The sequence below is a fragment of the Citrus clementina genome, unplaced genomic scaffold (assembly GCF_000493195.1).
Source record: "Citrus clementina cultivar Clemenules unplaced genomic scaffold, Citrus_clementina_v1.0 scaffold_2, whole genome shotgun sequence".
Lineage (NCBI taxonomy): Eukaryota > Viridiplantae > Streptophyta > Magnoliopsida > Sapindales > Rutaceae > Citrus > Citrus x clementina.
Genome location: NW_006262688.1, coordinates 5,417,792 through 5,440,707, shown reverse-complemented (window position 1 = coordinate 5,440,707; position 22,916 = coordinate 5,417,792). Strand labels below are relative to the sequence as shown.

At 36.9% G+C, this 22,916-nt stretch overlaps 1 pseudogene; it reads left to right on the top strand.

Annotated features, from left to right (window-relative positions):
• The first annotated feature begins 1,735 nt into the window (after positions 1 to 1,735).
• LOC18053045 lies at positions 1,736 to 7,973 on the top strand (annotated as a pseudogene).
• The last annotated feature ends 14,943 nt before the right edge of the window (positions 7,974 to 22,916 follow it).

Below are 22,916 nucleotides of genomic sequence, written 5' to 3'. Positions count from 1 at the left end.
TACCACCAATATCTTTTTTAATATAATCTTTTTTTAATAATTAATAAATGTTAATTTGTATAAATTATTGTCAAATAATTGTTGATCTCTTTTGCTACTTAATAAGGATTTTAATATTTATTTGATGAATTTTGCATGATTGAAACTTGAAATGAAGCTAGAAGCTTTAATTTGGTTCCTTTAGAAAAAAAATAAAAAAATGGTTCAATTCTAGTTTGAAATTTGTCACGATGCTTTGTGATTGTGAATTCAATTTTATAGTTTCACTATATGGGTTTTGAATTTAATTAAGAGAAGAGAGAAAGTGAAATAAAAAAAAAAGTTCTTTTAAGTAAAGGTATTTTTAAAAATATACTGTATAAATCTAAAATTAAGAGTCAATGAGATAAAATGAGGGGATGAAATATCACCACCCAATTTTTTATTGTTTACTTTTGCCTGTCCTTAGACCTACCCGAGACTTTCTTATGGAAGTGTAGGTTCAGGCAAGCCCAGGACTGTGTCTTGCACGGTGTTGGTCTACCACTTGAAGCCTTAGCCTGGCCCAAGTATACCGGGCTAAAAGTCGAACGGGCTCAGATCGGCCCAGACCGAACAGCGGCAATTATGTCAACCCTTAATGGGAGAGGTACAATTATTAATAAGAGTCGGTGGCCTCAATTATTGTTATAAGTGTTAGATTGGGCTTGCATCACTGGACACTGGACACTGGACACTGGACGTCACACCTTCCGAAGTTTTATCGTGACGTTATTATTATTTTCTTTCAAAAAAATATTCCATCCTTTCTCGAGGTATGAATTAAAAATAATATCTATATATATATATTTCAAGATTTGATCCCACGTCACAAGACAACTCTACAGACAACTATAGAATATTTTCTTCAAAAATCGGATCAATCTCATCACGTGATCATTTTAAAACTTCTACACAATCATGAAATATATTTATAATATAGTAGTAGAAAACTTAGTGTCAATGTAAAACTTTAGTTATATATAGTACTTCCTCCCACTAATTAAGTTGAAAATCATTTTGCACCGATTTGTTATTTTTGACTCATGACATGATTAATTCAATTCAGTATCCCTATGACTAAACATAGCATCTAATTACTTTACTGAAAAAAATTATAATTAACTAAAGAATAATGCTATTTACTTAATTTATATTCTGACTGATGTGAAAAATATAATAATAATTTTGCATTTACTAATGAGTGATATATGTAACTATAAGTAGAAATAAAAATTTAAATATTAGGACTTCCAACATTATTGTTAACTAATTTAATATTAAAATTAATTATATTTGGATAAGTTTTATCATGATCTCAATTTATTTGGATCACAATTTATATCCTCATTGATGTGAAAAATATAATAATAATTTTAATAGTTACAAAATTCATCATTCAGTAATGAATAATATATATAACCAGAGTACAAATAGGGATCCAAATATTAGGGTCGCCAATGTTAATATGATATCATTAACTAATTTATTATTAAAATTAATCATACATGATCTGTATCGTTAGTAGGTATTACAAACACTTTTGTTAGTAATACACCTCAAATGCCCTCATAACATTCAAATTTACAGGGACTTGATTGACGAAATTGAAAACACAAAGAACTTAGGTGATGAGTTTGCCAAACTCCTGATTTGAGTATAAATAACTCTCTACAAAAATTCAAAAGAAAAACTTTAGTATTTTTATTTTAGAAATATGAGCACTGGCTTATTTTGCAATGTGCTTCCAACATCTCGGTAGTCGCTCATTCAAACTTCAGCACCTTATACAAACAACAGAAATCCACACCCGTACAAAAACTTTTCTGGACTAAATTAAAGCCAAGCTTATTCTTTTCGAAACTTGTCCCCCATTCACTTCATTATTCAGTGCCATAATTAATTACTAATGAAGCTCATGTTCACCGCCTTCTCTTTCTTTTCGACTTTCTATATAAAGAGTGCATTTGTCTGCCAAGATTCACTTAACTCGACAGCCAAAAAAAGATTCTTAACCAACAAGTTCACCGGTCTCGGTCCATCAAAACCCTAATTCCATTTTCCAAGCCATTTCTCCATGGAAACGGCCGTGCTTTTCTTCCAGTTCATTCAAGCCCTTCATTCCAAAAATCACTCAAAATCAGAGTTGGGTTTTCTGCTAGTAATAACATCAAAGCTATCGCAGGAGCAACTGCTCCTTCTGTTGTCTCTGTCAAAGTTAAGGCTGTTGTCACTGTGAAACGTACTATATTAGGTGGTACTCGCTCAAATAATAGAGAAGATGTGACTTATTTTGAAAAACCACTCTTCTTGGGGCTTGTTTGTGCAGAGCTTGATTCCAGTAAGTACCGGATCGGGCTGTTTTGCCTTTTTTTCCCTTCAGAAGTTTCATCCTATTATTCTTTTTCTTCAATGTTAGTACTAGCATGCTAGAAATAAATCCCCTTCTCACCCATGTGATTCGACTTAAAAACCCCCATTACTCTTGCATTACCCACCTTCAAAACCTTTCAAAGAAAGGAGATTCTGATTTTCTCCTCTAGAACTTTAAAATTTTATCATTTAGCTCCCTACAATTTTCAGAATAATCTTTATCTCTCGGACGAATTTTTTTTTTTCCCCAATCTAAAAGATGGAAATGAGGTATTTTGACAATTGCAGAGGGTGGTAGACAATTAGAAAATGGAAATTATAGGGAGAATATAATAATGCTCTTATTAATACTTTATGGCAACTTATAATATTGTTTTCAAAAACAATAATTCTATATTTTTCAATAATTTTCTAATAAAATTTATTTCAATTGATATGTCATTTATTTATTAAATGTCACGTATATATAATTTAGGATGCAATTTCTTAAGAGATTACTGGAGAAGTAAATTATTACTCTTTGAAAAAAGCGTTTAGTCAATTAAAAACATGTATGTTAGTGTAAAGACAGTTTCGACAAAATAAGGAAATTGAAAATAGATTATAAAAAATTTTATATTAAAATAATTAACAACATTTGTGCTATAATATATATTTGAATTATATTATTTTGCAGATGGATCAGAGAAACCAACCATTAATGTTTATGCGAGCGTAGCGGGCGTTGATCTGTTTAACATTAGATATGAGGCAGAATTTGAAGTTCCATCAAGTTTCGGAGATGTTGGTGGCATTTTGGTTCAACATGAGAACCAAAAAGAGATGTACTTGAAGGATGTTGTTCTTGATGGTTTCTTAGATGGTCCTATGAACATAACATGTGATTCATGGGTTCAGCCATTAGCCATCGACGCGCAAAAGAGAGTTTTCTTTACTAATAAGGTCAGTTTTGATTTTTAGTGGATTGTCACTTTTTCCTCCCCAATTTTGGGTTTAACCTCTTAACTGTTAATATTTTCGTAATACTCTGTCACCTTTTTATTTTAAAATAAAAAATAAAAAATGAGGGATGGAGTGCAAATTGATTTTTATTCCCATCTTTCTTTCTTTTTTCTTTTCAATTAACCTTCTCTCCCCAAGATTGTGCTCGAATGGTCGGTCAAAAAAGGATTATTGAAAGACTACTAGGTCAAGCCCCAAGAGGAAAGTACAATAATATGAGATATTTCGGCCCTAAAATATTTAGGGAAAAGAATTCGAAAATCACTTACCGAGAAGAGTAATTATAATTGCAATTGTGCTACATATACACTTCTACTATTCCTATGCCATATAATATATTGGACAGCTAAATTTTATCTGAATTTATTTTATTTAGTTAATTTTTCTCACAGTCATACTCTACTCTTTTTTTTTCCCCCCAAAAAAATCAGTCATACCTGCCATCACAAACACCCAATGGATTGACAAGGTTAAGGGATGAAGAGCTCATCTCTTTGAGAGGCAGTGGACAAGGAGAGCGCCAACCCTATGATAGAATATATGATTATGATGTGTACAATGATCTTGGAGACCCTGATAACAATCCAGAGTTGCACGACCTGTGCTTGGTGGCCAAGAGCACCCTTATCCTAGGCGTTGCAGAACAGGACGCCCTCACTGTACAACAGGTAGATAATGAAAAATGTTAAAGAAATGAAGAGCTGACAGAATACTGATAAAAATTAACAGTAAATTAAAACGGGTCTCTTTTATCGATTGTTTTTTATCACCATTTTGTCAGATTCATTACAGCATATTTTCATTTAGTCCCTAAGCTTTGGAAAGATACCCAACTAGTCTCTGTATTTCGAAAATTGCTCAAATCATTTCTCCTTAGTGTTATTACTTCCATAATTATAAGATAGAAATTTTAAGTGTAAAACCAAATTTTTTTATCACATATGTTAGCATTAAAACAACTTAATATGACATGCATGTCACAAGTTTAGAGTATAGAGAAAGAACTTTTGGGTAATTTGAAAATACACGATCCAACAGAAGATTTGGCTCGAACCTTACAAGCTAGAGGAGCATTTGCCAGATTTGATTAATTTGTATTACTGTACAGATCCAGAGTCAGAGACAAGGAGCGATAGCAACTACGTACCAAGGGATGAAGCATTCTCGAGGATAAAGCAAGCAACATTTTCCGCCAAGACATTATACTCGTTGTTGCATGGATTGATACCGGCCATAAAAGCTGCATTTGGTGTAAATAAAGATCTAGGTTTTCCATACTTTACGGCCGTAGACACTCTCTTCAACCAAGGAATTGCATTGCCTCCACAAGAGCAAGAAGAATTTTGGGGAAGAAATCTTCCAGAATTGATTCAGTTAGCTAAACATATTTTGAAGTTTGCAACAATGGAGAGTACTGAGAATTAAACTAGTTTTCGTTCATGTAACATCAAGCATATATAATGCGTACACATTTATGTTTTATTGCATATATTTGATTGCAGGACACCAGTTCTTTTGGTTTAGGGATGAGGAATTTGGAAGGCAGACTCTAGCTGGTCTCAACCCATGCGCCATACAGTTGGTCACGGTATGATACATAATAGCTAATGTCGAATTCCAATGTTAGTAGTTTATAAAGTACGATACTCCGAGTTTTCTGTTTTAATAGATTGGTCTGCTTAATGTAGCTTAGCTCGCCATGAATGTGATTTGCGCCCGATTTCTCTTGAGATTGATTAATGATAAGGGGTAATGGTTGGTGTTTACCGTGGGTGGAATTGCCTCATCCCATCCAAACCTCTATATTAGGTTGAAATGATTCTTCCCATTTCCTTCTTTGCATGAACCAACATCTCCTTAGGGAACATATGACTAGTTAATAAGAGTATACTACAGAGTCCAGAAGGGGTTGATTTTTTTCAATTTATCTCCAATGTCCATTACAATAAAAACTCTAGACTCATGGTCAAAAGTCAGCTAATGACTCGAGAATTTTCGCAAATTATATACTTAGCCTAAAAGCTATTCACAGCATAAGTGAATCGAATTAAGTAAAATTGCTTTGAATGATGCAGAAATGGCCACTAGAAAGTACACTCGACCCTGCAATCTATGGTCCACCAGAATCAGCAATCACTACAGAAAGGGTTGAGAAACTAATGGGAGGCGACATAACTGTTGCTGAGGTATGCATATATAATTTTAAAAACAGGAAAAACATAAGAACAACAACATTTGTTTCTCTTTAATTAATTTGTAAACTAAACTTGTAAACTTTCGTTTTTATGAAGGCTATACAACAAAAGAAGTTGTTCATCTTAGACTACAATGACCTATTACTACCATATGTGGAAATGGTGAGACAGCTTGAAGGCACAACGTTGTATGGATCTCGCACACTATTCTTCTTGACCTCGGAAGGCACATTGAGACCATTGGTCATTGAGCTTACTCGGCCGCCAATGAACGGTCAGCCACAGTGGAAACAAGCGTTTCAGCCCAGTTGGCAATCTACAGAAAGCTGGCTTTGGAGGTTAGCCAAAGCTCATGTCCTTGCTCATGATTCCGGTTATCACCAGCTCGTTAGTCATTGGTACGTTGTTACCCTTTTTCAATTTTTTCTGCAGCTTCGACATTTTAAAAAAAAAGGATTATTTGACAAACTGCATTCACATTGGCAGGTTAAGAACTCATGCTTGCACAGAACCTTACGTAATTGCTACCAATCGGCATCTCAGCGCGATGCATCCAATATGTACATTGCTGAAACCTCATCTGCGGTACACAATGGAGATTAATACTTTAGCTCGAGAATCGCTTATTAATGCTGGTGGAACAATTGAAAGCGCATTCTCACCTTTAAAAATACTCTATAGAGCTTAGCTCTGCTGTCTATGACCAGCTATGGCGATTTGACTATGAAGCATTGCCGAAAGACCTAATTAAAAGGTAAGTCATATAAGTCTAATGCTTATGTGAATTACCTTATTTTTGTCTGTGTTCGGATAAATTTTTCTTTTTAAATATGATTGCTCTTTTCCATTTCTTCAAAGGTGTGTCCTTATCACACAAGTTATCTGAATTTAAGTTTTTTTCCTTTTGGCTACCTAGAGGAATGGCTGTTGATGATCCAACTGCTCCAAATGGCCTAAAGCTTACAATTGAAGACTATCCTTATGCCAATGATGGTCTCAATCTTTGGTTCGCCCTAAAAAAATGGGTAACTGACTATGTGAATCACTACTATCATGATTAGAGCTGGCAAAACGGGTCATCGGGTCGTGTTTGTGTCGTGTCAAATTTAGGTCGACCCAAACCCGACCCATTTAATAATCGTGTCAAAATATTGAGACCCAAACCCGACACGGAAAAATAATCGAGTTACCCAATAACCCGCTTAATATCTATATATTGAACAAAAGTTACATCAAATATTTACACATTGTCATACATACGTATGCACATACATACATACATACATAATTTATCGATATTATAAAATATATATATCTACTAAAATATTACACACACTATTGAGGTTTTAATTATATATATGTAAATAATATTATATATCAATATTATAAAATATACATGTCTACCAGTATTTTATACATTTACACTATTAAAGCTTTAAATGTATTTAAAATTTTATAAATAAAATATTGTGTCTATATTCATCCTTTTAAAGAATAAAAATAATAAAGAAAATAATCTCTAATATTTGAGTTTTGATGACAAGAATCTGTAAATTATTTTAAAATAGAAAATATAATCGGGTCATTGATCGGGTAAATGGGTCAAGAATTTTAATCCTAACCCGACACGGAAAAAAATCATGTTGACCCGGACCCGACCCATTTAATAATCGTGTTAAATTCGACGACCCATACCCATTTATTGGTATCGTGTTCGTGTCGGGTAATCGGATCGTGTTAAATTTTGCCAGCTCTAATCATGATCAAAGCCTTGTACAGTCTGATAAAGAGCTCCAAGCTTGGTGGACTGAAATTCGAACTGTAGGACACGCCGACAAAAAGGATGAACCATGGTGGCCTGCCCTGAAAACCTCAGAAGATTTAATTGAGATAATCACGACTATCGTGTGGGTCGCATCTGGTCATCATGCAGCTGTAAACTTTGGGCAATATGCATATGCAGGCTATGTCCCTAACAGGCCAAGTATTGCAAGAACCAACATGCCCACTGAGGAACCAATATCCGAAAAGGACATGAAATTCTTCCTTGAAAACCCTCAAGCTGTACTTTTGAGGAGCTTCCCCACCCAGCTGCAAGCTATTCAAGTTATGGCTGTTCTTGACGTGCTATCGACCCATTCCCCTGATGAGGAGTATTTAGGAAATCAAATGGAGCCGGCATGGGGTAAAGATCCAACTATTTTTGCTGCATTTGAAAGGTTTAGTGGTCGAATAATGGAGCTTGAAGGGATTATCGATGAAAGGAATGCAGACATGAAATTGAAGAATAGAAACGGAGCTGGAGTGGTGCCTTATGAGCTTTTGAAGCCATTTTCGGGACGTGGTGTGACTGAAAAAGGAGTTCCATACAGCATATCTATTTAGAGTTCTAAAAGCTCCTCCTTGCGGATAATCGCAAGTACTATTGTCCCAATAAGAAATTATTATATAAGAAATGAGATGTTATATTTTTCTAAATTTTAGTATTTTGTTTCCATATATAAGCGCTTCTACGTACTTTTATGTTCTCGGTAGTGTCTGATTTGCCACTTGAACTCTCTTCAATGTTGGAATTCCTCTTTTCTTTTTCTCTCTCGATGAGATCAAAAGAAAGAACATTGTTACATGTATGTTCTTAATATGGTTTATAAATATGCTACATGTATGATCATTAAATTAATATATGTACTGTTGTTTGTGAAAGCAAATCCAGAAAACCAAAACGGCAGAAGACTTTGCGTTTAGAAGTTGGAAACACTTAAACTCAAACGGCACAGGATCCTGCATTTTGATGTGTACAAGAATTACACTTCTGAACGACGCATGGAGTTGTCGTTTAGATTTAAATGATGCACGCATATGTCACGTGCTTGAGCTCAGCTTGCAAAGTTCGTTATTTGTCGTTAGAAGCACGAGGAACTCACGTGAGGTGCTGGAGATTTTCTGGGTTCGTTAACTGAAGCTGTTATGGAACAGCTGAGGTGGAAGCAATTGGTTGGAGAGCGGAGAGAGCTGAAGAGAGAGAAGGAAGCTGTTTATATAAAGCTAGTTGTGACCCTTCTTGGAAAATCAATGCATTACTCTGTAATTCATCTCAAGGAAATCAATAAAGCTGCGTTATTTCCCTCCCGTGGATGTAAGTTAGAGAAATCTAGCTGAACCACGTTAAGATTCTTTTGTTCTTTCGATTATGTTACTTCTGTTGATTCTTTAGTCATATTATTTTAATCATCTAGTTCCAGAGTATCATCTTAGTCGTAACTTTTCAGTTAAGCATCTTGCTGCATCTTGTTCTTTTAGCTTGAGGTCTTGGGGCAGAGTCTTGGGTTGTTTTTATCAGTCTATAGCACCTGGGATTCTACAATTGGTATCAGAGCTGGATCTACAACCAAAGACAAGTATGGTTTCAACCAAGATCGATCTTGAGAAGTTTACTGGCAAGAATGATTTCAACATGTGGAAGGTGAAGATGGAGGCCTTGCTGATAACACAGGGATTAGGAGATGCACTTGAACCTATCACCAAGAAGGAAGGGAAAGAAGAATCATCCTCCAAGACACCTGAAATGGCAGCAGAGATAGACAAAAAGGCCAGAAGCACCATCATATTGAGCCTTGGTGATTCAGTGATAAGGGAGGTTGCCAAGGAGAAGACTGTTGCAAACCTATGGGCCAAATTAGAAAAGATTTATATGACTAAATCTTTAGCTAATAGGCTGTATATCAAAAGAAGGATGTTCACACTGAAGATGGCTGAAGGGTCCTCTCTGGATGATCATATTGATGAATTCAATCAAGTGTGTGACACACTTGAAACCATTGATGGGGGGCTGGATGATGAAGGGAAGGCATTGCTTCTGGTGAGCTCTCTACCTCAGTCTTATTCAAATCTTGTGGATGCCCTTATGTATGGAAGATCAACCTTATCATTAGATGAGGTTAAGGCTGCCTTGAATACTAGAGGGCTACAAGAAAAATCTGGAAATATGATGCACGCTGAAGGGTTATCAGTTAAGGGTAAGTTTAACAAAAATGATGGAAAGAAGAAGAAACAAAAGCAAGATAAGTCCAAATCACAAAACAAGAAGTGCTTTCATTGTAACAAAGAAGGCCACTTCAAGAGAGACTGTCAAGAACTAAAGAACAAAAATAAAGAAAGAAATGGTGATGCAGCTACTGTGGAGGAAGAAGGCTATGAATCTGCTGGTGTATGTGTGGCTACAGAGGATCTCCAGAGAGGTAAATGGATACTAGATTCTGTTAGCCTAAAGGGCTATACATAATGTAATTTTGATGATAACAAACATATGTATTGAGTGATTTAATAAATATTATATTTCACATTTTTACTAGTTTTTGAAGGATAATATTTATACAAGTAAATCAAGTGAAATCAAGATTGAAGACACTCAACGGACAATGGCGACATCAAGAATAGTTTAGAGCTCAACGAACAAATTAGTGCAATAAATTCTTGTAAAGCCGGTATGATTTAATTGATGTTTGATTTAGCATTTGAGAAGCTCAAGAAATTAATTTAATTAAATAATTTTCATAAACTAAAAGTTTTTGTTTTTATAAAGAAAAGTATTTTGTGAATTTAAGTAATTTGGACTTAAATGCTAAGATTTGAAATCTTTGATTTTAATAAGTATTAAATTTCGGAGTTGGACGTTTTTACAAACATTTGAAATGTTTTGGGCCATACTATAATTTATGAATATTTTGGACTAAAGTGAAAGATTTTGAGAACTTTAAAAAATATAGGTATTATGTTGAAAAGGACCTTTGTGTGAAACAAGAAAATCTTTGGGGCCATATCATAATTTCAGAAAGTTTGAGAAAGACATCTATTTTTATGAAGTTCTGAAATTGGACCTATTTGCAAAGTTTTCTGACGTTTTGGGCCATAGTATAATTATAGAAAGTTTTGGGCTAAAGTGTAATTTTAGTGAACAGTAGTACTGTAGCAAAATTCAAAAATAACGGTAATATTACTGTTCCTGAGCGGCTAGCCGGATAATCAAGCGGCTAACCGCTTGAGCGCTGGAATTTGCCTATAACGGCTAGTTTTTGGGCTTTCACTATAAAAACTCAACTCAAACTTCATTTTAAGAACTAACACAAGCAAATATAAGATCATATAACATATATTGAGCTTCCATTTCGTAAATCATCATTTGTTGAATCATCATTGAGCTATAATTTGTTATTCACTCTTAAAGAGAGTTTTATTGTTGTGAATTTCATTTCTCATCAATTTGTGAGTGTACAAGTGTGGGAAACACTTGGGGTGAAGAGATTGGGGATATAATCTCTTGTTGTAAAGGTTCATTGACACCTTGGAAGTCAATTGTAAACATTTGAAGCCTTGGGAGGCTTGGATAGTGAAATCCTCAAGCCGGGTGAGCTTGGAGGCGTGGACGTAGGCGGGGATAGCCGAACCACGTAAAAATCCTTGTGTTCGTTTTCTCTTCCCTTACTCTTTTAATATTGTACTTGATTGACTTTATTGTTTTTGATTTGATTAAGGCGGTAGATTAAATTGTTGTGCGAATTGTATTGCATAAAATTTAAAATCCCAATTCACCCCCCCTCTTGGGTTGCATAACTTGCATTTCAGATTCTGGTTGCACATTTCATATGTGCCCATTTAAAACTTACTTCTCTAATTACCATGATTTAGATGGGGGGAAAGTAATGATGGGTAACAATGCTGTATGTAAAGTCATAGGCATGGGAAATGTGAGTCTTAGGCTTCATGATGGGACAATTTGGGAACTTAGAGAGGTCAGATATGTTCCTGATCTAAAGAGAAACTTAATCTCACTAGGTTTGATAGATCATAATGGGTTTAATGTTAAGCTTGAATCTGGTAGATTGTTTATCATGAAGGGGTCTAAGATAGTGATGAGAGGATTAAAAAGAAATGGAGTATATGTCCTAGATGGTGAGGCAATTACAGGAACAACAGATGTAATTGTTGGCACTGGTGGGGAAAGCACCAGGCTGTGGCACCTAAGATTGGGGCATATGAGTGTTAAAGGGTTAAAAGAACTTGAGAAACAAGGGGTTCTAGGGAAGGATAAAATAGAAGAGTTAGATTTTTGTGAAGATTGTGTATTTGGGAAGTCCACAAGACACAGCTTCAAACACTCAACCAGTAAATCTATTGGCATCCTAGACTACATACACTCTGATCTCTGGGGACCTGCACAGACAAGCTCATTAGGTGGAAACAACTATTTTTTGTCAATAATTGATGATTACTCAAGAAGGGTTTGGGTTTATGTACTGAAGCACAAAGATCAAGTCTTTAACAAGTTTAAAGAATGGAAAACCTTAGTTGAGAATCAGACAGGAAAGAAGGTTAAAAAATTAAGAACAGATAATGGACTTGAGTTCTGCAATCAGCAATTTAACAGCTACTGTGCAAATGAGGGGATATCAAGGCACAAAACAGTGAGGTTAACACCTCAGCAGAATGGATTGGCAGAAAGGATGAACAGGACCCTAATGGATAAGGTGAGGTGCATGCTGGTGCAAGCAAAGCTACCAAAGGGCCTCTGGGCAGAAACCTTATTAACAGCAAGCTACCTGGTGAATTTGAGTCCCTCTGCTGCTCTAAATTTCAAGACTCCATTTGAAATGTGGCATGGAAAACCAGCAAGCTATGTCAATCTTAAAGTGTTTGGATGCCCTGCTTATGCACATATCAATCAAGGAAAGTTAGCACCCAGGGCTCTTAAAGGTCAGTTCCTAGGCTATCCTGATGGAGTTAAAGGATACAAACTATGGTGCACTGATCTAGAACCTCCAAGGTGTATAATAAGCAGAGATGTGGCATTTAATGAGAAGGTTGTGTTGGAAGTCAGAAAGGATGCTGGGTTGAAAATGCACTTGTTTACTGCTGTGTATAAACTTGCTGCTCTTAAGGCTGAAAGAACTTCTCTCAAATGTTGTAAATGTAACTCGTGACTGGTGCTATATATAAGTATATCATCGAAGTAAACAACCACAAACTTTCCAATGAAAGGGCGAAGAACATGATTCATGACTCGCATAAAAGTACTCAGAGCATTGGATAAGCCAAACGGCATTACCAACCACTTGTATAACCCTTCGCGAATTTTAAAAGCTGTTTTCCATTCATTTCCAAGCCGTATTCGAATTTGATGGTAGCCACTCTTCAAATCAAGTTTGGTAAAAATTGTTGCTCCACTGAGTTGATCTAACAAGTCATCTAATCGAGGGATTGGAAAATGATATCAAACTGTAATTTTATTGATAGCTCGACTGTCCACGCACATCCTCCAAGAACCATCTTTCTTTGGAGTCAATAAAGCAGGAACTGCACAGGGACTAAGACTTTCACGAATAAATCCCTTTTCTAATAACTCTTCCACTTGGCACCTTAATTCTTCATGTTCTGTAGGACTCATACGATAATGAGGTCGATTTGGTAATGTAGAACCTGGTACCAAATCAATTTGGTGTTGTATATCCCGAAGAGGTGGTAAACCCTGTGGTAGCTCATTAGGGAATAAATCTTGAAATTCTGCCAGAATAGGTGTCACAGCTTCAGGAATCTTAGAATCACCGTTACTCTCTTTTCCCAATAAAATGTAGACTCTCTTTGTCTCTGATACAACATCTATAAATTGCTTCTTGCCTAACAAATAATTACCCAAGTCTTGCTGGAGAGTAAACTCCTTGTTAGGTAGGAGAACGATCTTGGTATTGTTAAACATAAAGCTGTAGGTGTTTCTCTTCCCATCATGTACTACGTTTCGATCATATTGCCAAGGTCTACCCAGTAATAGATGACAAGCATCCATAGCCACAACATCACACCAAATTTTGTCTTTATAAATTGAACTAATGGATAAGGAAACTAAGCAACGTTTCGATACTGTCACTTGATTTCCCTTCTTCAGCCATGTGAGCTTGTATGGAGTTTGATGAGGTTCTGTCTTTAAATTTAGCTTTGTTATGGCTTCTTCCGAAATGACATTCTCGCAACTGCCTGAGTCTATGACCATACGACATACTTTACCCCCGATTGTGCAAGTAGTCTGAAAGATATTTTGTCGTAGCCACTTGTCTTTGTCTTGACCTTTAGGAGTGAAGAATGCACGGTTCACGATCAACATTGGCCCGCTATCACCATGTTCTTCAACAGATTGAGCGCTACCACTACTATCAAAAGTTGGCTTTACAGCGAACTCTTCAGTTTCTTCCTCCTGGTAGTCTTCACTTTCCTCTGTGCCTACGAATAAGCATTTACCATATTTTCCTCCCCTTTTACATTCTGTCATTCGGTGCCCATTTTCTCCGCAATTAAAACAGCGTAATCCCGAACCCGAGGATTGAGTTTTGCTGCTTTGACCGATTTCACTAGGTTTACTAGTTTTATTTGGAGGATTTGGAGGTGTGAAATTACGAAATTGGGAAGTCGGGTTTGAATTATCACAAACAATACTTTGAGCACCCCGAAAGCTTGAGTCATTAGTACGTCAACTAAATTGATTCTCCAACTGCAAGGCTTGTTGGTGTGCCTCTGAAACAGAGTATGGGTCAAGTGAATTTAATTGGTCTTGAAATTGAGATCGTAGGCCTCTAATGTAGCGGGAAACTTGTTGTTCTGTTGTCTCTGTCAAGTCATTGCGTGCCACCAACCAATGGAATTCTGTAGTGTAATCATCCACTGATCGATTACCTTGCCTTAAATTCTGTAGCTGTTGGTATAACAGTTTGGCGTAATTATGAGGCAAGAATGTTCCACGCAAGTGCTTCTTGAACTTTTCCCAAGAATCAATCTTCTTTTTGCCTTGCCTAATCCTTGTGAGCTTAGTTTGTTGCCATCAAGCTGCTGCTCTTCCACGAAATCGAGTTGCAGCAAGCGAAACTAGTTTATTTTCAAGAACTTCTTTGTATTCGAAAACTTCCTCAATGGCGTTAATCCAGTCTAATAATTCTTCAGGTCGGCCACTTCCTTGAAATTCGGGAATGTCAATTCTCAACCCAGATTCCCATCTTCTGTCATCAATAGACTCAGTTCTAGGTCGACGCCCAGAGAATGGGTTAGCAAAGCTTCCACTTGATTTGTCTTCACGTTCTGGAGTACAATGGCGTTCGTCAAGTAACTCTGCTATTCGTGCCATTTGTGCAGCTAATATATCATTTCTGGCTGTCATATTAGCCAGAGATTCATCTTTCGAAACATCTTCTTGATTGTAAGTTGTAGTATGAGCATCACGAGCTTTTCTTGGAGGCATTTTTTTCAAATTCGAGTTTAAAAAGGTAGTGGGGTTAAACTGAAAGTAAATAAAAATTTTAGGCCGAAACTATAATTAAGCAAAAAGTTTTAGATTGCCGATGATGATGGTCAGAAATCGAGTAAGGGTGGGTGGATTTGAAAGATTTTGGGTTGGTAAGATGGTGGTGGTGGTTTGTCTGAAAAAGTGGTGTTTTTTTTTTGTTTTTTTGTTTTTATTTTAAACTAAACGGAAAAAAACAAAAAGGAGAAAGGAAAACGTTTGGTGGTAGATGGGATTAGATGAGTAATACCAGGTTTTGTCTCTGATACCAAACTGATGCAGCGGAAGTTTAATGTTTAAAATATTCCATTGATTCTAGAGAATACCGGAACAAAAGAACAACTAAATTCACGTTGATTCAAAAGAATACCACGAATTTAGAGATTAAGACTTGTTGATTCCGCAGAATACCAAGAATTAACTGTTCAAATACTCACAAAGAGATATGAAAATTGAAATATTATTGAACTCCAAATTCTCTGCCCTCAAAAGCTACAAGAGGGAGCTATTTATAGTAGTAGTAATTATCCTAATTCATGAAGTAAAACAAAATCCTAAATTGAAAGGGAAACAAAATTCTAAATTAGAAAGGAATTTAAAAGTCTTAAACTTTAGTTAATAAGGAAACTAATTCTAGTATAATATGGATTCCTACTCTTCATCACCATCTCAGTTCACAGCCCACAAGACAACCATGTTATTAACTGAATTAGTAATCAAATTACTTGGTTTTCCCAATTCAATCATTTCAGACCGAGATCCAATATTCATGAGCCATTTTTGGCAAAAATTATTTGAATTGAGTGGCACCACCTTACGCCACAATACCACTTATCATCCACAAACCGACGACCAATCCGAGGTGGTAAACCGTGGCCTCGAGCAATATCTTCGAGCCTTCACTCAAGACAAACCTCAGTCTTGGTCAACCTTTTTGGGATGGGCCGAGTTTTGTTACAACACCAGTTATCATAGTAGCTTGCGAATGACACCTTTCCAGGCTCTTTATGGACGATTACCTCCTACCATTCCTAGCTATTCCAAGGGCTCTACTTCAATCCAAGCATTAGAAGACCTGCTGTTAGAAAGAGATGAATTATTGCATTGTTTGATAGCAAACTTACATAAAGCTCAGCACCGAATAGCACAAAAAGCTAACAAGCATCGAAGGGAATTGCAACTGCAGGTGGGTGACAAAGTGCTGGTACGCCTGCAAACTTATAGGCAATCAACTATTGCCAACCGCACTTCTTACAAGATGGCAAAGCACTACTATGGGCCATTTTGGATATTGGAGCGGATTGGTTCTGTTGCTTATAAATTAGAATTGCCCATTGGCAGCAAAATTCACCATGTTTTCCATATATCCTTACTCAAACCTTATGTTGGGGATTCTCATGTTAATATTCAATCACTACCACCTATAAGTGTGAACAACAAGCCCCTTTATTCTCCTATAGTTATTTGTGCTGAGCACTCAGTACTTAAACAAGGGAAAGAGCTTCGTCAAGTTTTGGTGCAATGGTTTGATTGTGCCCCCGAAAATTCTACTTAGGAGGCTTATGATGAGTTCTGCAAGTTATATCTCGAGCTTCACCTTGAGGACAAGGTAAATTCTCAAGGGATGAGGAATGATACAACCTTGCCCGAGAGTAATGACAAGTCAGCACTTGAAACAGAGGAAGAAGCCCAGCTGGTCGAGGAGCACATAAAAGGTCCAGCTCGTATGCGCAGGGCACCAACATACCTCAAAGATTACATTTACCTAAGGAATATTCAAGAAGGCACAAGAGAGTGGGAAAGATGGCAACTGTGATTTTGTTAGTTTATTGTGACTATTTTTTTAAGAATCATTACGTTGTTGGTTAGTTACACGTGTAATGTTGAGGGGTAAAAGATATATGTACAGGGGAACACGTCATACAAAGCAATGGAATGGCAAATATTTCTTCTTCTTCTCTCTCCGCCTCTCCTGCAATCTATGTTTCTCAATTAATTTCAATTTTTTTTGCTTCTTTTGCTGGAGTCAACACTTACTCGAAAAGTGTAGATCTATGATATAAACTTAGAGTTGCAGAGTTGTATCAGTAGCACTAATATTACAGCTTTATACAAGGAATTAATATAGAAACTATACGAAATAGATACACAGTATATGTATAAACAAATTCACCACTTTTTTAAGATAACAAATGATGTGAGCTTCTTTTTCTTTGAGAGCGTCAAAAGCAATTTCATTATGGAATTATGGAGAGCCATGAAACAAAACTTCAAGTAGTATGGGTGTTGATCCATTGCACTAACGTCCCATCTAAATTTACAATACAACCATTGAATTATTAATAAGAATGTGTGTGTATTAAATGTTAACTATAGATATTTATAAATGTAAATGTGTTAAACAAAATCTTAAAGAGATCAACTCTGGTCAGGTTCTAAATTTTCATTTTTTCCCCAAAATATAGAGAGATAATTAGATTTCACCACTCTCCCCTAATGAGGCTCAAACTCACGAACTTGGCCTTAGGGATGCTATGCTCATGCACCTTGAGCTGGGCCTTCCCCTCATATTGTATTAAAATATATTTTTAAAAGAAGTAGATGCATGGGTGAGTAAAGCCCAAATTAATATTTTTAATCTCCTATCTTTCGTAGAATTTGAACTCGGTTAGCTACTCAAAAACTGCTCACTCCGGCCCCCGGAAGCACTAAATTTAGATTTACGATAATGAAGAAATTGATAAAATTCAAGTTTACTGACCTCTCAACGGAATTTGCGAATAGCTTGAGTTCATCCAAGGTACCATAAACATCATAAGCATCATCAATCGACGTTATTAATGCACTGACTTTTGTCGACATCCTCCTAAAATATCCAAATTGAGGCTCCGATGTCACCCCCACCGTCCAGAGGAAATTCTCCATCAACCTGTCCCTTGCAAAATTCAACTTGTTTCCAAAGCCAACGTATTCCCACCATCTTATAATTTATATACATTGAGGAGGATCAATTGATAATAATCATTTATTTGACATATTAAAACTTGTTCCACAACAATGACCAAATAAACATCTTACTCGGATACAGACTCCAGGTCTTCCTGGTGTTTTGCTTGCACCATGTTGAAGTCCAGCTTAGCAAGCTCGAGCAAGACATGATTCATGTCTGGTCCACTTTCGTATGCATCAATAAACCACCTTGTCTCCATCCTCTGCATCCTCCAATGTAGTGGAAGCTCCAACGCATGGTTCACAAGTGTTAAAATATATGGATCCTTGCTGTGCTTGATGTATTCTTTGAGGTAGGTAGTTGTGAAATTTCTAATTTCATAGAAGATGTTTTCTCCTTCTACCAAAAGGTATGCTGCTTCATACATAGATAAAATTCCTTTCCAGTCGTCACTACACAGCAATGACTTAAAGTATCCACTCTCATCCAAATAACTGCAGAATGTTTCTACAAACGTATACACATTTAACTCATGATATATGTTCACAAGCTCTTCAATGAATCAATACCAATAGGGTGGCATTATTTAACTCAAAAAATTATTCTAAACGCTTTTATTTTAATAGAATAACTTATTACAAAGCTACCCATTATCTTATGCTTTAAATTTTAAATTTTAGTAAATGATTGTACAGTTTACAGAAATGTACCACCCATATCAAAACTGAAACGACCTGCCCCGCAACTCCCCAGGGCGAGTCTATCTAAACTTGTAAAATCGAAACTATTCTATAAAAATTTCGGCAGAGTCTCCCTTAAAAATAAAACATATCCAATCCTGCAATTTACAAATCAATACTCCCAAAATAATTCAATATCCAACCATCCTCCATAATCAACTTCTCAAATCAACATATCCATATCATCCTAATATTAAATTACATCGATTACATAAAATAATAAAATAACACAACTCGCAAAAAAATCCCAAATATAATACTAATTAAAATCCACGACTCCTAGCACCATCACGTGGCCACAATATCACACTAACGTTCGCTACTGGGTTGACTGATGTACCTGTAACTCTCCTGTGGGGGGGAAAAATATAAAATAATAAAAGAGGGGTGAGTATAAAACTCAGTGAGCTCAGTGAGTGGATAGTAGTTACTGACAATTTAATAAATTTATTTAAAATGATTTAATCTTTCTCAAATCAATTTCTCAAATCGTTTCTCAAACCAATTTCAATTTCTCAAAATATCATAAGAACTTGCTCAAACTCATTTAATGCAAATTAGTTCATTGAAACACTATAATACATATATTCGCATAAAATCGATGGAATCATATAATACTCATCATATCAAATACTGAAGACTAAAAACTGTCATCAAACCAGTACCCAAGGGATAATCTGATCATATCCGGACCTCGACGGACGGGCAATGACGTACTATCTGGGTAGCGTCACGCCCCGGAGCTACAACAGATAGATGGGGACGATCTCATCTCATATCTCATATATCTGTACTGTGCATGCATAAGCCCCCAAAAGGCAAAAGCGCCCGAACACACGGCCCAAAGCCTCTATGTGTGTCCCGACAGGCCCCAAAGGCCTCTATCTCATCTTATCTGTATCTCTTGTCTGTATCTCTTTTCTCATCTCATATTATCTGTTTCTCTGTATCTGGAGGGAAGGTATTGTCTAATGATTTCAAAAATAACATATACATAAACATAGAATCTCATCTGAAATCTCATTTTCTTTCTATTCAACATATCTCAAAATCTGCTCAATTCTAATATCATGCCTTTACTCAAAAACGCTAATAAAATCATTAATCAAACTCATTCTCAATAACAATAAAGACCAACACATAGATAAAAATTAATTTACCGGAAAATCATTTAATCGAAGCATTAAATACTTATCATAAAATCAGCATATACTATGAAAATAGGTTTTGTATATTCCACTCACAGTGATGATGTCTAGACTCGGTATCAACAACGTCCGCGGGTTGATTCTCGTTCGCGGATGCGAATCCTCCTAATCACGGAAACACTATAATTATTCTCCGTAAATAGAAATACAACCAATTTAATATAATAAATCTCGAATCAAATCTCTATTAACGATAAACTATTCCCGCATGAGTAAAATTACCAAAATGCCCCTACATGCCAAAATTACCAAAATACCCCCAACATCAATATTTTACCAACTTATCCTCAAACTTCATTATTTTACCAAATTATCCTCATATTCGTCAATTACCATATTGTCCTCAATTCAGATTACATAAATTAATCACATTGTCCGAAATTATAAAATTACCCTCGGGGCATAAAATTACCGAAATGTCCTTAACGTCTTAAATTACCGAATTGCCCTCGAAATCAAAAATTACTTCATTGCCCTCACTCAAAATTACCAAAATGTCCACTAATTACATAAAATTACAAATTCACCCCAAAGTTTCATGAATTTACCGAATTGCCCCTGCCGGTCAACGATGACGGGGAGCTTAGGTCAGCTAGTTCCGACCTCGGTGAGTGCAATGGTGCCGGCGGTGTCCTCCCACGCGCGGCGGCAACGGCGGATCGAAGCTCCAAAAAAATCTGAAACTTTCCGGTGGTCGTTTGACGATTTTCCAGCATCCCTGGTGGTCGTGGTTGGTAAGAAATTGTTGCTGGAGATGTGAGGAACCAGTTCCAAGTGGTGGCGCGTCACAAACCCGGCGGAATCAACGGCGACGAAAAAGGATCTTGGCCGCGACTTTCGAGCTCAAATCGCCGGCGTTTTGGTCGGTGTTCGGCGACGAGGACCACGGGGATACGACGGTCGGCTTCCAAGCTTCAGATCGGTACCAAGCACGACCGGTAAGGTGGCCGGAATTAGGAGATCCGTTTGGGTCAATATCGCGGGTCCGGTTCGGGTTTTCGGGTCAACGGGTCAAAATTCCTCTCTCTCTCTCTCTCTCTTTCACGGGTTCTCTCACTTTGTTTTTGAATTCAAAAACAGTTCCCCTTCACCAATTATACAATCCGACCCCTTTTTTTGTTTTTTTTTTAAGCTTAATACAAATTAAGCTCAATTCGGACCCGTGATGAAAATAAAATCCGACCATCGGCGCGTGTAATCGCGCTCAATTTATTTCAATAAATTGTCGCGACGAATTTAAAAATCATAAGCGAAGAGGAAAAATTAAATCGCACTTTTAATTAAGAAATCCGAAGTGCATATGTTACAATCCTCCCCCCTTATAAAAATTTCGTCCTCGAAATTTACACATATGTTGAGAACAAGTGAGGGTATTGAGCTCGCATTAAGTCTTCGCATTCCCAAGTAGCCTCTTCTCTTGTGTGATTCCTCCACAGCACTTTTACTAGCAGAATGGTTCTTGAACGCAAAACTTGGTGCTTCTGTTCTAGAATTTCCACGGGCTCTTCTTCATAACTCAAGTCTTCTTTCAACTCAATTGGTTGTCTCGACAACACATGACTAGGATCATACACATACTTCCGGAGCATCGAAACATGAAAGATGTCGTGGATTCTGGATAACTCAGGTGGTAGAGCTAATCAGTATGCCAACGGACCAATACGCTCCACAATCTCATATGGTCCAATGTAACGTGGACTCAACTTCCCGCGCTTACCAAATCGAAGTACCCCTTTCCAAGGAGATATCCGTATGAAAACCTTATCACCTACTTCAAACTCAAGTTCCCGCCTACGCTTATCTGCATAGCTCTTTTGTCTGCTCTGGGCTGCCTTTAATCTTTCCCGAATAAGTTGTATCTTCTCACTAGTATTTTGAACCAATTCGGGACCAAAAAGTTTCCGTTCTCCAACCTCATCCCAACATACGGGAGTTCTGCATTTCTTTCCATACAATGCCTCATAAGGTGCCATCTCGATGCTAGCTTGATAACTGTTATTATAAGCAAACTCCATCAAGGGTAAATAAATGTCCCAACTACTCTTAAACTCCAAAATGCAAGCTCGTAACATATCCTCCAGGGTTTGAATAGTACGCTCTGACTGACCATCAGTCTGTGGGTGAAAAACTGTATTGAAGTTCAGCTTGGTGCCTAAAGCCTTCTGCAAGCTTGTCCAGAACTTAGAAGTAAATCGGGAATCTCTATCTGAAACAATAGACACAGGTGCTCCGTGAAGTCGAACTATCTCAGCCACAAAAATATTCCCCAACTTGTCCATCGAATAAGTGGTCTTGAATGGTAAAAAGTGAGTAGATTTGGTAAGTCGATCAATAACTACCCATACACTATCATGACCACTCTGAGTACGTGGAAGTCCCGTTACAAAATCCATAGTGATGTGCTCCCATTTCCACTCGGGGATAGGAAGCGGCTGAGAAAACCCTGCAGGTCTCTGATGTTCAGCCTTAATCTGCTGACAAACTAAACACCGAGATACAAATTCGGCTATCTCTCTCTTCATACCTTGCCACCAGTAATGATCTCTCAAGGTACGGTACATCTTCGTACTACCCGGATGCATAGCATAAGCTGAACAATGAGCTTCTTCCATGATCTCCTTTTTCAACTCCTTAATGTCGGGTACGCAAAGTCGATTACCCATAACTAAAACTCCATCATCTCTCACCGCAAAATCAGTTCGTAGTCTTTTTGCACATCCTCTTTCAACTTCAGTAACTGCAAATCCTGATCTTGCATCTGATGAACTTTGTCGATCAAAGTCGGCCTTACTCGAAAATTAGCTATCAAAGCTCTGCAATTATCAACTTCTAATTCAACTTCCAAAGATCTCAGCTCAATCAATAACGGCATATACGTCCCTCGCAAGTGAGCTATAGAGCTAGAAGACTTCCTGCTTAGCGCATCAGCTACCACATTCGCTTTGCCCGGATGAAAATCAATAGTACAATCATAGTCTTTAATCAGCTCAATCCATCTCCTCTGTCTCAAATTCAACTCTATGGGAGTAAACAAATACTTCAAGCTCTTATGATCGGTGAAAATCTGACATGTTGCTCCATACAAGTAATGCCTCCATATCTTGAGGCAAA